We start from the raw sequence: 14,933 nt of genomic DNA on the forward strand, positions 1-14,933 counted from the left end.
CATTCTCTGATCCACGTTCGCCTTTCCCTTTGGGTTAAGACATGGCTCAGTTCTACACTCCTCTCTAGCTCTAAACGTCGCATGTCCCTTCCTTCCCGCTCGCCCCACCGGAGTCCCAACAGAAGAGCCTGAATTTCTCTTCTCAATATCTGTCCCACGATCGCCTCGCTGCTGGGTTAAGCCCTGGCTCTATTTCTACGACTAAGAACACTCCTCTCCAGCACTGTTCTTCGTCTGTCCCGTCTTCCCCGCTCATCCCATTTGGGATCTTACCTGAACTTTCGTTCGTTCGTTCGTTCGTTCGGTCTTTGCTCCAGATTCTCCTCCACCACGATGCTGTGAACACTAACTCCAAGGCCGAGGGACTGATTACCTCATCTTTTGTATATAGTTCTACTGTCTTCCTATTATGTCCTAGAATCTGTATTGATAAAGCCACTGGATGGCGAAACGTCTACAATAAAGATATCCAGATGTTGCACATGTGTCTTAACTTTCATATTGTCAGTATTTTATACCTTTCTTGCACAACTTGTCAGACACTGCAACATCATGGAATCTTGGTTCAGAGGACATCTACAAGACCTTCTTCACGGCTGCTGCAACTAACCCATCTCTTTGGGAAGGACCTACTTCCACTGGGGAATCCCGCCTACCAGTGACTTTGCCCTCGTCTGCTGCCCGTCCCTATCCACTGACGCCTATATAACCGCCAGTCTTCTTGTCTTTGCTCCAGATTCTCCTCCACCACGATGCTGTGAACACTAACTCCAAGGCCGAGGGACTGATTACCTCATCTTTTGTATATAGTTCTACTGTCTTCCTATTATGTCCTAGAATCTGTATTGATAAAGCCACTGGATGGCGAAACGTCTACAATAAAGATATCCAGATGTTGCACATGTGTCTTAACTTTCATATTGTCGGTATTTTATACCTTTCTTGCACAGTGCTCTAGTAGCCATCTCGATGTTGGAGAAGGTTAGCTTGATCATTGTAGAGGCGTTGGGGTTTTTGGTGATAAGTTCAATCGACGCCCAGGTATTTTGTTCCTCGATAGAGGTCTTGAGATCCTCAGTCGATAAAGAAGTGACGAGTTTGTCCAGCCGTTTGACGAAAACGGAACGTTTCGCCAGCAAAAAAGGTGAAGGGGAGATGGTGAACTGTCGGTCTCTGAGGGTTTTCATAGAAGTGTCGGCGATCAGCTTTGTGGTTTCATAATCGTCAGTACAGACGACGATGAATGAGTCTTTCGTCGAGTGGATGGCTGTAAATTTAACTTGTAGGTAAGTCTTTACAGCGGCAGCAAGGGCAAGTTTAGTAGAGTCATTTATTACTCCACTGTTGGGTTTGATCCTTACACGGTTTGCAAGCATCATGAAGGAGTAAGTCAGGCGCTGGTACGGTGACTATAGGTTCCCCTCCCCGACGGGGATCGAAGGAACACTTCTTGAGGTGAGAAGCGACTGTGTCTTACGATGATGTGTTTGGAGTGTGAGTCAACAAGAAGTAACGAACGAACGAACGAAAGTTCAGGTAAGCAAGCAAGCAAGTGCAGGTAAGATCCCAATGGGATGAGCGGGGAAGACGGGACAGACGAAGAATAGCGCTGGAGAGGAGTGTTCTTAGTCGTAGAAATAGAGCCAGGGCTTGACCCAGCAGCTAAGGCGATTGTGGGACAGACTTGGAGAAAAAACGGGAAGAGAGCAAGCTGTGTATGGAACTGAACTTCTCCAGGCTGAGGGACCGACAACCCCAAATTCCACGACCTCAAGGGCGATGGACCGACCACACCGCCCCCACACCTCCACTGGTCCCGCCCACCTTCTGTACTGAAGAAGCCTACTGTGTAGGCGAAACGCCCCGGAACAAAGTCGCCCATCTGTTGCCTATATGTCTCACCCACCAGTCTCGTGGTAGGTGAGGTCTTTGAGTCTCGAGAGCTGGAAGTTTCCAGGTCGCAGGAGAGGGCATCAGACATGTGGGAGGTTATTTTAGTAGTTGAGGAGGCAGGTTTGCAGTGGAGCCATTTGCAAACTTCTTGAAGCTGCTCCTGGAGAGGTGGTATAGCGTTGTCTTGTTGGAAAAAGTGAAACGAAGAGGCTTGATGAACTCAAGAACTTGCGTGAGTGTGAAGTGAAGAGGTGATTCGCAGGCATACTTGACTGTTCCATCACCGAGGCCTTTGTATAGTTCAGAGCAGGTCATGGTGTCAGCGTTCGAGGGAGAGGTGTAGAAAGTAAGGTTTTCCCAAGAGGGTGTGCTGGAGTCGTCGCTATCTGCTTCGTCGGGGGATTCGTCAGGAAATTCTTGTTCAATTGTTTCTACAGTGATTGTGTCAAGAGGAGGCTGGGAGTCTAGAGTATTTGCGGTCTGGCTGGTTGTTGGTGGTTGTTGAGAGGTGGCAGTGGTCACTGGGCGTGGTTCAGGAGTGTTTTTTTGGGGCAGAGTTAGGATTTGGGCCTGAAGTTGATGTGAAGTTAGCGATGTTTGGGATAATCTTGAGGAAGTCCTGTGATGTTGGCGAGTCAGGAAAGTTGAATGACGGCATGTTGTTAAGACGGAATAGTTCGTTAATTGTAGTGTTGAATGTGCCTGGGTTTGCTGCATTTGCAAGGTGTGCATACATCATGCAGTACAACACCTTAGAGGGAGCAGCGTCAGGGAGTACAGAAAGGGAATTGCTGGATAGAGATGACTGCTGTGTGGCTTGTAGAATTCTGGTGGTGTCCGACTGGAGTTTTGAAATGGCGGTGTATGTCGGCGATTTGGGACTATTCTTCTTGGTTTCTTCTTTAATTTTTTTCGACATTACTTCTTTTCGTAGTGGGCATTTTGCTGCAAGGGTATGATGAGTACCCTTGCAGTTAAGACATGTTGGAGTGGCATTGGTGGTGGTGCAGGCTTTGAAGTTATGACCTTTTCCACAGGTAGAACAGAACTTTTTGTCTTTAATGGGGCAGTCCTTTGTTGAATGTTGATAAGAGTAACAGTTCCAACAGCGAGAGACATGGGCAAAACGTTCAGGTTCAATGTGGCGTGGATGTATGTGGTAATATGAGATAGCTAGTCCATTAGCGAGTGCTTGGGTAGCCATATCTATGTTTGAAAAGGTGATTTTGATCATAGATGAGGCATTGGGAATTCGTGTGATGGTGTCTACAGAGGCCCAGGTGTTTTGGTCTTCGATAGAGGTCTTCAGTTCATCCGTTGGAATAGATGTGATTATCTTATCCAATTGTTTAACAAAAACTGAACGTTTCGCCAGCAAGGAGGGAGACGGTGATATGATGAATTGACGGCCCCGTAATGTGTTCATTGCAGTGTCGTCCATAAGTTTAACTGCTTCATTGTCGTCGGTGCAGACGACAATAAAGGAATCCTTGAGTGAGTGGATCGCTGTGAATTTGAGATGTAGGCAGGTCCTCATAGCGGCAGCAAGTAATAGTTTAGTGGAATCATTTATAACACCACTGGCTGGTTTGATTTTAACACGATGTGCGAACATTGTCGAACAGGTAGAGATTACCCTCCCCAACGGGAATCGTAGGGAGACTGCCCTAAGGTAAGATCCCAACTGGGATGAGCGGGGAAGACGGGACAGACGAAGAACAGTGCTGGAGAGGAGTGTTCTTAGTCGTAGAAATAGAGCCAGGGCTTAACCCAGCAGCGAGGCGATCGTGGGACAGATATTGAGAAGAGAAATTCAGGCTCTTCTGTTGTGTAAGAATGGTATATAATACCGACAAGATGAAATTAAGACACATATGCAACATCTGGGTATCTTTATTGTAGACGTTTCGCCATCCAGTGGCTTTATCAATACAAATTCTAGGACATAACTTGAAGACAGTAGAACTATGTACAGAAGATGAGGTAATCAGTCCCTCAACCTAGGAGTAGGTGCGAAGAGCACCATAGTCGTGGAGATTCTAAAGCAGAAGAAAAGAGCCTGGTGCTTATATAGTAACGTCAGGTGTAGCAGACGAGGGCATATTCACTGGTAGGCGGGATTCCCCAGTGGAAGTAGGTCCTTCCCAAAGAGATGGGACTCCGGTGGGGTGAGCGGGAAGGAAGGGACATGCGACGTTTAGAGCTAGAGAGGAGTGTAGAACTGAGCCATGTCTTAACCCAAAGGGTAAGGCGAACGTGGATCAGAGAATGGTACCTGTCATAGAAGGTACCTCTCGGAGAATCCAAGGTTATTTGTAAATAGGGTTAGGAGCAGGATCATGCAAGGAGTAGAAAAGGTTGTGTTGGTTTGTGGGTCTGCGAATGTCTTCGTCAAGGAGAGAGGTCCAGTAGTCATGTCGTGTCACGAGTTTGTCAATCTGTCTGTCACTGAGCGTCTTCCAGTACAGATCGGGCGCAGGGATGTCTAACTGGGCATGTAGAGACTCGCATGTGGCGAAGTCCTCCCATCTGACGTCAAGCACCCAGCGCAGCGCCTTGTTCTGGACACGCTGCAGTTTAACTAAGTTTGTTTTTGCTGCAAGAGAGAGGGCTAGAGGAGAGTAAGTTATCAGAGGACGTATAAGGGATTTGTAGAGGTGTAGTTTGGTGCGTTGAGAGGCATGTTTCAGCTTGTAGAGGCCCGCAAGGGCCTTACTAGCTATTGCATGCCTTGAGTGAATGTGTCCTTGTAAGCGTAGAAGGTAGTCAAGATTAACGCCAAGGACAGTGACAGATTGTGTCATGGGGATGTAAGTGCGGGTGTCAGCTGTTCTGAGCTCGACAGGTAATGGAGGATCACATTTTCTGTAGTTAAAATATGTAATGCTGGATTTAGCTGCATTGGTTTTGATCCTCCATTTTTGTTCCCAGATGGTTATCCTGTCGACCTCATTTTGTTTTGTGTGTGAGTGTATCTATATTGGCATGAGTGATAAGTTGTGTAATGTCGTCTGCATTGGCTAGTGTGATGGAGTTTTGGTATACAGGTGTTGGAATGTCGTTAGTGTATAAAATGTAGAGGGTAGGGGAGAGGACAGATCCCTGGGGTACTCCAGCATTTAGTGTGAAGTAGTCAGAGTAACATCCTTGGAATTTGATTCTCATGGTACGGCCGTCTAGGAAGTTGCAGAGGAGTTTACGAGTAGTGAGAGGCAGGTTAAAGTTAGTGCAGAGTTTGTACTTGAGCCCTTGGTGCCAGTGTCAAAAGCTTTTTCAACGTCTTTTGCAACCAGGGCTGTCCTGTTTCTTTGTTCTGTGTTTATGTGGATGTAGTTGAGAATGATGCTAATGGGATCTTGTGTGGATCTGTGTGTTCTGAAGCCAAACTGACCATCAGAAAGTAGAGAGTTGTGTTCCAGGTATCTGCGAAGGCGATGATTGACGAGTTTTTCAAAGAGTTTACCTAAAGTTTCGAGGAGGCTGATAGGGCGATAATTTCTAGGATCAGAGTAGGCTTTTTTTGGGTTTAGGAAGGAGGATAGCAGTAGCAGCTTTGAAGAGGGAAGGGAAGTATCCAGAGGCAAGGGAGGCATTGAGGAGGTTTGTGTAGGCAGTAATGATAGAGTCAGGAAGGTGTTTTAGGATAATATGGTTTAGGCCAGAGGCGCCAGGAGCCTTGGGAGGAAGGTGTCTGAGGAGAGTTTTAATGTCTGTGTTGGTGAAAGGAGTGTGAGTCAACAAGAAGTGGAGCAGGACGGGTATATATAGGCAGGAAGAGGTAGTGGTGGTAGTAGTAGTAGTGGTGGTAGTGAGGAATTAAGGAGGAGGAGGAGCCAGTCAAATACAAATAAAGGGGAGCACTGCAAGGGAGCTAGGTGCCCACAGAGGGAGAGCAAGAACACAGAGGTGGGGCGGAGGGGAAGGAATGAAATAAATATAGAAGGAACAGAAACACAAGACAGAAGAAAGGAAGTCAACCCAGAAGAGAAAAGAAAAAGGGAAAGAGGAAAGGGGAAGAGGGAGAAGAAGAAAAAGGAGGAATCAGGATAAGTCAAGGGTGTTCTGAGGTTTGGAGCATTTTATAATATAGTGGGAGAGGAAGGCATCTACAGAGACGAAGCCAGGACTAAGATTCATACTAGGAAAATTGTGTATTAGGGAGGATTCAACCAGACGGCGACTGTTAGAGTTGAAAGTAGGGAAGACAGTTTTAGCAGAAGACCAGTCAATAGGATGCCTGTGATCTCTGACGTGACAGAAAAGAGCACTATTAGTGTCGGCAAGCCTAACGCTATTTTTGTGCTCCCTAAGTCTGTCAGAAAGACATCGACCAGTTTCTCCAAAGTATTGAAGAGGACAGGAGGAGCAAGAAATAGAGTAGACACCAGGAACATCTGTAGAGGGAGGAGAGGTATGAACGAGATTAGTGCGAAGAGTGTTAGTCTGGCGGAAGGTAAGCTTGATGTCTAAGGGACGGAGAAAATTGTTGAGATTAGAAAGACCGAAAATGTAGGAAAGGCAGAGGACAGAAGAGTTCCCAGGAGTAGAGAGTTTGGGAGAGAAGTTAGTTTAATATCTTTATTATGCACCCCATACCCATCCTGTGGGCGGTAGTCAAAAGATTACAAAGGTACATAATGGGTCCAGGGACTGGACCCCAAAGTTATGATAGCTGAACTAGTTACAAAGGTATGGTCCTGTCTCTGCCCACACACCAGTGTACTCCCCTGTCTCTGCCCACACACCAGTGTATGGCCCTGTCTCTGTCCACACACCAGTGTATGGCCCTGTCTCTGTCCACACATCAGTGTATGGCCCTGTCTCTGCCCACACACCAGTGTACTGCCCTGTCTCTGTCCACACACCAGTGTACTGCCCTGTCTCTGTCCACACAACAGTGTATGGCCCTGTCTCTGTCCACACATCAGTGTATGGCCCTGTCTCTGCCCACACACCAGTGTACTGCCCTGTCTCTGCCCACACACCAGTGTACTGCCCTGTCTCTGTCCACACACCAGTGTATGGCCCTGTCTCTGTCCACACATCAGTGTATGGCCCGGTCTCTGCCCACACACCAGTGTACTGCCCTGTCTCTGTCCACACACCAGTGTATGGCCCTGTCTCTGTCCACAGACCAGTGTATGGCCCTGTCTCTGTCCACAGACCAGTGTATGGCCCTGTCTCTGTTCACACACCAGTGTATGGCCCTGTCTCTGTCCACACACCAGTGTATGGCCCTGTCTCTGTCCACACACCAGCGTATGGCCCTGTCTCTGTCCACACTGCATTATATGTCATTGAGATACTTAAAGCCTATCCTTAGTCTAGTAATAACAACAGTACTGCCAGAGATACTTATAACCCAGTGTTAGTTTAGTAGTAACAACAGTGCTGCCAGAGATACTTATAACCCAGTGTTAGTTTAGTAGTAACAACAGTACTGCCAGAGATACTTATAACCCAGTGTTAGTTTAGTAGTAACAACAGTACTGCCAGAGATACTTATAACCCAGTGTTAGTTTAGTAGTAACAACAGTACTGCCAGAGATACTTATAGCCCAGTGTTAGTTTAGTAGTAACAACAGTACTGCCAGAGATACTTATAACCCAGTGTTAGTTTAGTAGTAGCAACAGTACTGCCAGAGATAACTTATAACCCAGTGTTAGTTTAGTAGTAACAACAGTACTGCCAGAGATACTTATAACCCAGTGTTAGTTTAGTAGTAACAACAGTACTTCCAGAGATACTTATAACCCAGTGTTAGTTTAGTAGTAACAACAGTACTGCCAGAGATACTTATAACCCAGTGTTAGTTTAGTAGTAACAACAGTACTGCCAGAGATACTTATAACCCAGTGTTAGTTTAGTAGTAACAACAGTACTGCCAGAGATACTTATAACCCAGTGTTAGTTTAGTAGTAACAACAGTACTGCCAGAGATACTTATAACCCAGTGTTAGTTTAGTAGTAACAACAGTACTGCCAGAGATACTTATAACCCAGTGTTAGTTTAGTAGTAACAACAGTACTGCCAGAGATACTTATAACCCAGTGTTAGTTTAGTAGTAACAACAGTACTGCCAGAGATAACTTATAACCCAGTGTTAGTTTAGTAGTAGCAACAGTACTGCCAGAGATAACTTATAACCCAGTGTTAGTTTAGTAGTAGCAACAGTACTGCCAGAGATACTTATAACCCAGTGTTAGTTTAGTAGTAACAACAGTACTGCCAGAGATAACTTATAACCCAGTGTTAGTTTAGTAGTAGCAACAGTACTGCCAGAGATACTTATAACCCAGTGTTAGTTTAGTAGTAACAACAGTACTGCCAGAGATAACTTATAACCCAGTGTTAGTTTAGTAGTAGCAACAGTACTGCCAGAGATACTTATAACCCAGTGTTAGTTTAGTAGTAGCAACAGTACTGCCAGAGATAACTTATAACCCAGTGTTAGTTTAGTAGTAGCAACAGTACTGCCAGAGATAACTGATAACCCAGTGTTAGTTTAGTAGTAGCAACAGTACTGCCAGAGATAACTTATAACCCAGTGTTAGTTTAGTAGTAACAACAGTACTGCCAGAGATACTTATAACCCAGTGTTAGTTTAGTAGTAACAACAGTACTGCCAGAGATAACTTATAACCCAGTGTTAGTTTAGTAGTAACAACAGTACTGCCAGAGATACTTATAACCCAGTGTTAGTTTAGTAGTAACAACAGTACTGCCAGAGATACTTATAACCCAGTGTTAGTTTAGTAGTAACAACAGTACTGCCAGGGATACTTATAACCCAGTGTTAGTTTAGTAGTAACAACAGTACTGCCAGAGATACTTATAACCCAGTGTTAGTTTAGTAGTAACAACAGTACTGCCAGAGATACTTATAACCCAGTGTTAGTTTAGTAGTAGCAACAGTACTGCCAGAGATAACTTATAACCCAGTGTTAGTTTAGTAGTAACAACAGTACTGCCAGAGATACTTATAACCCAGTGTTAGTTTAGTAGTAACAACAGTACTGCCAGAGATACTTATAACCCAGTGTTAGTTTAGTAGTAACAACAGTACTGCCAGAGATACTTATAACCCAGTGTTAGTTTAGTAGTAACAACAGTACTGCCAGAGATACTTATAACCCAGTGTTAGTTTAGTAGTAACAACAGTACTGCCAGAGATACTTATAACCCAGTGTTAGTTTAGTAGTAACAACAGTACTGCCAGAGATACTTATAACCCAGTGTTAGTTTAGTAGTAACAACAGTACTGCCAGAGATACTTATAACCCAGTGTTAGTTTAGTAGTAACAACAGTACTGCCAGAGATACTTATAACCCAGTGTTAGTTTAGTAGTAACAACAGTACTGCCAGAGATACTTATAACCCAGTGTTAGTTTAGTAGTAGCAACAGTACTGCCAGAGATACTTATAACCCAGTGTTAGTTTAGTAGTAACAACAGTACTGCCAGAGATACTTATAACCCAGTGTTAGTTTAGTAGTAACAACAGTACTGCCAGAGATACTTATAACCCAGTGTTAGTTTAGTAGTAACAACAGTACTGCCAGAGATACTTATAACCCAGTGTTAGTTTAGTAATAACAACAGTACTGCCAGAGATAACTTATAACCCAGTGTTAGTTTAGTAGTAACAACAGTACTGCCAGAGATACTTATAACCCAGTGTTAGTTTAGTAGTAACAACAGTACTGCCAGGGATACTTATAACCCAGTGTTAGTTTAGTAGTAACAACAGTACTGCCAGGGATACTTATAACCCAGTGTTAGTTTAGTAGTAACAACAGTACTGCCAGAGATACTTATAACCCAGTGTTAGTTTAGTAGTAACAACAGTACTGCCAGGGATACTTATAACCCAGTGTTAGTTTAGTAGTAACAACAGTACTGCCAGAGATACTTATAGCCCAGTGTTAGTTTAGTAGTAACAACAGTACTGCCAGAGATACTTATAACCCAGTGTTAGTTTAGTAGTAACAACAGTACTGCCAGAGATACTTATAACCCAGTGTTAGTTTAGTAGTAACAACAGTACTGCCAGAGATACTTATAACCCAGTGTTAGTTTAGTAGTAACAACAGTACTGCCAGAGATACTTATAGCCCAGTGTTAGTTTAGTAGTAACAACAGTACTTCCAGAGATACTTATAACCCAGTGTTAGTTTAGTAGTAACAACAGTACTGCCAGAGATACTTATAACCCAGTGTTAGTTTAGTAGTAACAACAGTACTGCCAGAGATAACTTATAACCCAGTGTTAGTTTAGTAGTAACAACAGTACTGCCAGAGATACTTATAACCCAGTGTTAGTTTAGTAGTAACAACAGTACTGCCAGGGATACTTATAACCCAGTGTTAGTTTAGTAGTAACAACAGTACTGCCAGGGATACTTATAACCCAGTGTTAGTTTAGTAGTAACAACAGTACTGCCAGAGATACTTATAACCCAGTGTTAGTTTAGTAGTAACAACAGTACTGCCAGAGATACTTATAACCCAGTGTTAGTTTAGTAGTAACAACAGTACTGCCAGAGATACTTATAACCCAGTGTTAGTTTAGTAGTAACAACAGTACTGCCAGAGATACTTATAGCCCAGTGTTAGTTTAGTAGTAACAACAGTACTGCCAGAGACACTTATAGCCCAGTGTTAGTTTAGTAGTAACAACAGTACTGCCAGAGATACTTATAGCCCAGTGTTAGTTTAGTAGTAGCAACAGTACTGCCAGAGATACTTATAACCCAGTGTTAGTTTAGTAGTAACAACAGTACTGCCAGAGATACTTATAACCCAGTGTTAGTTTAGTAGTAACAACAGTACTGCCAGAGATACTTATAGCCCAGTGTTAGTTTAGTAGTAACAACAGTACTGCCAGAGATACTTATAACCCAGTGTTAGTTTAGTAGTAACAACAGTACTGCCAGAGATACTTATAACCCAGTGTTAGTTTAGTAGTAACAACAGTACTGCCAGAGATACTTATAACCCAGTGTTAGTTTAGTAGTAACAACAGTACTGCCAGAGATACTTATAGCCCAGTGTTAGTTTAGTAGTAACAACAGTACTGCCAGAGATAACTTATAACCCAGTGTTAGTTTAGTAGTAGCAACAGTACTGCCAGAGATACTTATAACCCAGTGTTAGTTTAGTAGTAACAACAGTACTGCCAGAGATAACTTATAACCCAGTGTTAGTTTAGTAGTAGCAACAGTACTGCCAGAGATACTTATAACCCAGTGTTAGTTTAGTAGTAACAACAGTACTGCCAGAGATAACTTATAACCCAGTGTTAGTTTAGTAGTAGCAACAGTACTGCCAGAGATACTTATAACCCAGTGTTAGTTTAGTAGTAGCAACAGTACTGCCAGAGATAACTTATAACCCAGTGTTAGTTTAGTAGTAGCAACAGTACTGCCAGAGATAACTTATAACCCAGTGTTAGTTTAGTAGTAGCAACAGTACTGCCAGAGATAACTTATAACCCAGTGTTAGTTTAGTAGTAACAACAGTACTGCCAGAGATACTTATAACCCAGTGTTAGTTTAGTAGTAACAACAGTACTGCCAGAGATAACTTATAACCCAGTGTTAGTTTAGTAGTAACAACAGTACTGCCAGAGATACTTATAACCCAGTGTTAGTTTAGTAGTAACAACAGTACTGCCAGAGATACTTATAACCCAGTGTTAGTTTAGTAGTAACAACAGTACTGCCAGAGATACTTATAACCCAGTGTTAGTTTAGTAGTAACAACAGTACTGCCAGAGATACTTATAACCCAGTGTTAGTTTAGTAGTAACAACAGTACTGCCAGAGATACTTATAACCCAGTGTTAGTTTAGTAGTAACAACAGTACTGCCAGAGATACTTATAACCCAGTGTTAGTTTAGTAGTAACAACAGTACTGCCAGAGATACTTATAACCCAGTGTTAGTTTAGTAGTAACAACAGTACTGCCAGAGATACTTATAACCCAGTGTTAGTTTAGTAGTAACAACAGTACTGCCAGAGATACTTATAACCCAGTGTTAGTTTAGTAATAACAACAGTACTGCCAGAGATAACTTATAACCCAGTGTTAGTTTAGTAGTAACAACAGTACTGCCAGAGATACTTATAACCCAGTGATAGTTTAGTAGTAACAACAGTACTGCCAGGGATACTTATAACCCAGTGTTAGTTTAGTAGTATCAACAGTACTGCCAGGGATACTTATAACCCAGTGTTAGTTTAGTAGTAACAACAGTACTGCCAGAGATACTTATAACCCAGTGTTAGTTTAGTAGTAACAACAGTACTGCCAGGGATACTTATAACCCAGTGTTAGTTTAGTAGTAACAACAGTACTGCCAGAGATACTTATAGCCCAGTGTTAGTTTAGTAGTAACAACAGTACTGCCAGAGATACTTATAACCCAGTGTTAGTTTAGTAGTAACAACAGTACTGCCAGAGATACTTATAACCCAGTGTTAGTTTAGTAGTAACAACAGTACTGCCAGAGATACTTATAACCCAGTGTTAGTTTAGTAGTAACAACAGTACTGCCAGAGATACTTATAGCCCAGTGTTAGTTTAGTAGTAACAACAGTACTTCCAGAGATACTTATAACCCAGTGTTAGTTTAGTAGTAACAACAGTACTGCCAGAGATACTTATAACCCAGTGTTAGTTTAGTAGTAACAACAGTACTGCCAGAGATAACTTATAACCCAGTGTTAGTTTAGTAGTAACAACAGTACTGCCAGAGATACTTATAACCCAGTGTTAGTTTAGTAGTAACAACAGTACTGCCAGGGATACTTATAACCCAGTGTTAGTTTAGTAGTAACAACAGTACTGCCAGGGATACTTATAACCCAGTGTTTGTTTAGTAGTAACAACAGTACTGCCAGAGATACTTATAACCCAGTGTTAGTTTAGTAGTAACAACAGTACTGCCAGAGATACTTATAACCCAGTGTTAGTTTAGTAGTAACAACAGTACTGCCAGAGATACTTATAACCCAGTGTTAGTTTAGTAGTAACAACAGTACTGCCAGAGATACTTATAGCCCAGTGTTAGTTTAGTAGTAACAACAGTACTGCCAGAGACACTTATAGCCCAGTGTTAGTTTAGTAGTAACAACAGTACTGCCAGAGATACTTATAGCCCAGTGTTAGTTTAGTAGTAGCAACAGTACTGCCAGAGATACTTATAACCCAGTGTTAGTTTAGTAGTAACAACAGTACTGCCAGAGATACTTATAACCCAGTGTTAGTTTAGTAGTAACAACAGTACTGCCAGAGATACTTATAGCCCAGTGTTAGTTTAGTAGTAACAGCAGTACTGCCAGAGATACTTATAACCCAGTGTTAGTTTAGTAGTAACAACAGTACTGCCAGAGATACTTATAACGCAGTGTTAGTTTAGTAGTAACAACAGTACTGCCAGAGATACTTATAACCCAGTGTTAGTTTAGTAGTAACAACAGTACTGCCAGAGATACTTATAGCCCAGTGTTAGTTTAGTAGTAACAACAGTACTGCCAGAGATACTTATAACCCAGTGTTAGTTTAGTAGTAACAACAGTACTGCCAGAGATACTTATAGCCCAGTGTTAGTTTAGTAGTAACAACAGTACTGCCAGAGATACTTATAACCCAGTGTTAGTTTAGTAGTAACAACAGTACTGCCAGAGATACTTATAGCCCAGTGTTAGTTTAGTAGTAACAACAGTACTGCCAGAGATACTTATAGCCCAGTGTTAGTTTAGTAGTAACAACAGTACTGCCAGAGATACTTATAACCCAGTGTTAGTTTAGTAGTAACAACAGTACTGCCAGAGATACTTATAGCCCAGTGTTAGTTTAGTAGTAACAACAGTACTGCCAGAGATACTTATAGCCCAGTGTTAGTTTAGTAGTAACAACAGTACTGCCAGAGATACTTATAACCCAGTGTTAGTTTAGTAGTAACAACAGTACTGCCAGAGATACTTATAACCCAGTGTTAGTTTAGTAGTAGCAACAGTACTGCCAGAGATACTTATAACCCAGTGTTAGTTTAGTAGTAACAACAGTACTGCCAGAGATACTTATAACCCAGTGTTAGTTTAGTAGTAACAACAGTACTGCCAGAGATACTTATAACCCAGTGTTAGTTTAGTAGTAACAACAGTACTGCCAGAGATACTTATAACCCAGTGTTAGTTTAGTAGTAACAACAGTACTGCCAGAGATACTTATAACCCAGTGTTAGTTTAGTAGTAATAACAGTACTGCCAGAGATACTTATAACCCAGTGTTAGTTTAGTAGTAACAACAGTACTGCCAGAGATACTTATAACCCAGTGTTAGTTTAGTAGTAACAACAGTACTGCCAGAGATACTTATAGCCCAGTGTTAGTTTAGTAGTAACAACAGTACTGCCGGAGATACTTATAACCCAGTGTTAGTTTAGTAGTAACAACAGTACTGCCAGAGATAACTTATAACCCAGTGTTAGTTTAGTAGTAACAACAGTACTGCCAAAGATAACTTATAACCCAGTGTTAGTTTAGTAGTAACAACAGTACTGCCAGAGATACTTATAACCCAGTGTTAGTTTAGTAGTAACAACAGTACTGCCAGGGATACTTATAACCCAGTGTTAGTTTAGTAGTAACAACAGTACTGCCAGAGATACTTATAGCCGAGCCTTACTCTAACACTAATATCTTTTATTCTGATAAATGAGACACTTGTGCAACACTTCGCCAGCCAGTGGCTTCTTCAGTCCAATGCAGTGAAAAGTGGAAGATGTAAGGGAGATGAGATAATCAGTTTCGTAGCCTGGAGTCGACGTGTTCAGTCCATTAGTTATGATAAAAGTCCAGCATATTGGTGGAGATAGGACTTGTATACTGCTGACAATTGAGGTGGAGTAGTGGTAGACTGAGTCACCAGTAGACAAGCCCACTAGTGGAAGTAGGTCATGCCTATAAGTCTGACAAATTTTGAAGAATTTCTTGCATCAAAATCCCAAGAATGGTGTTGCTCAACATATC

This window comes from Cherax quadricarinatus, chromosome 79 (assembly GCF_038502225.1).
Source record: "Cherax quadricarinatus isolate ZL_2023a chromosome 79, ASM3850222v1, whole genome shotgun sequence".
NCBI lineage: Eukaryota > Metazoa > Arthropoda > Malacostraca > Decapoda > Parastacidae > Cherax > Cherax quadricarinatus.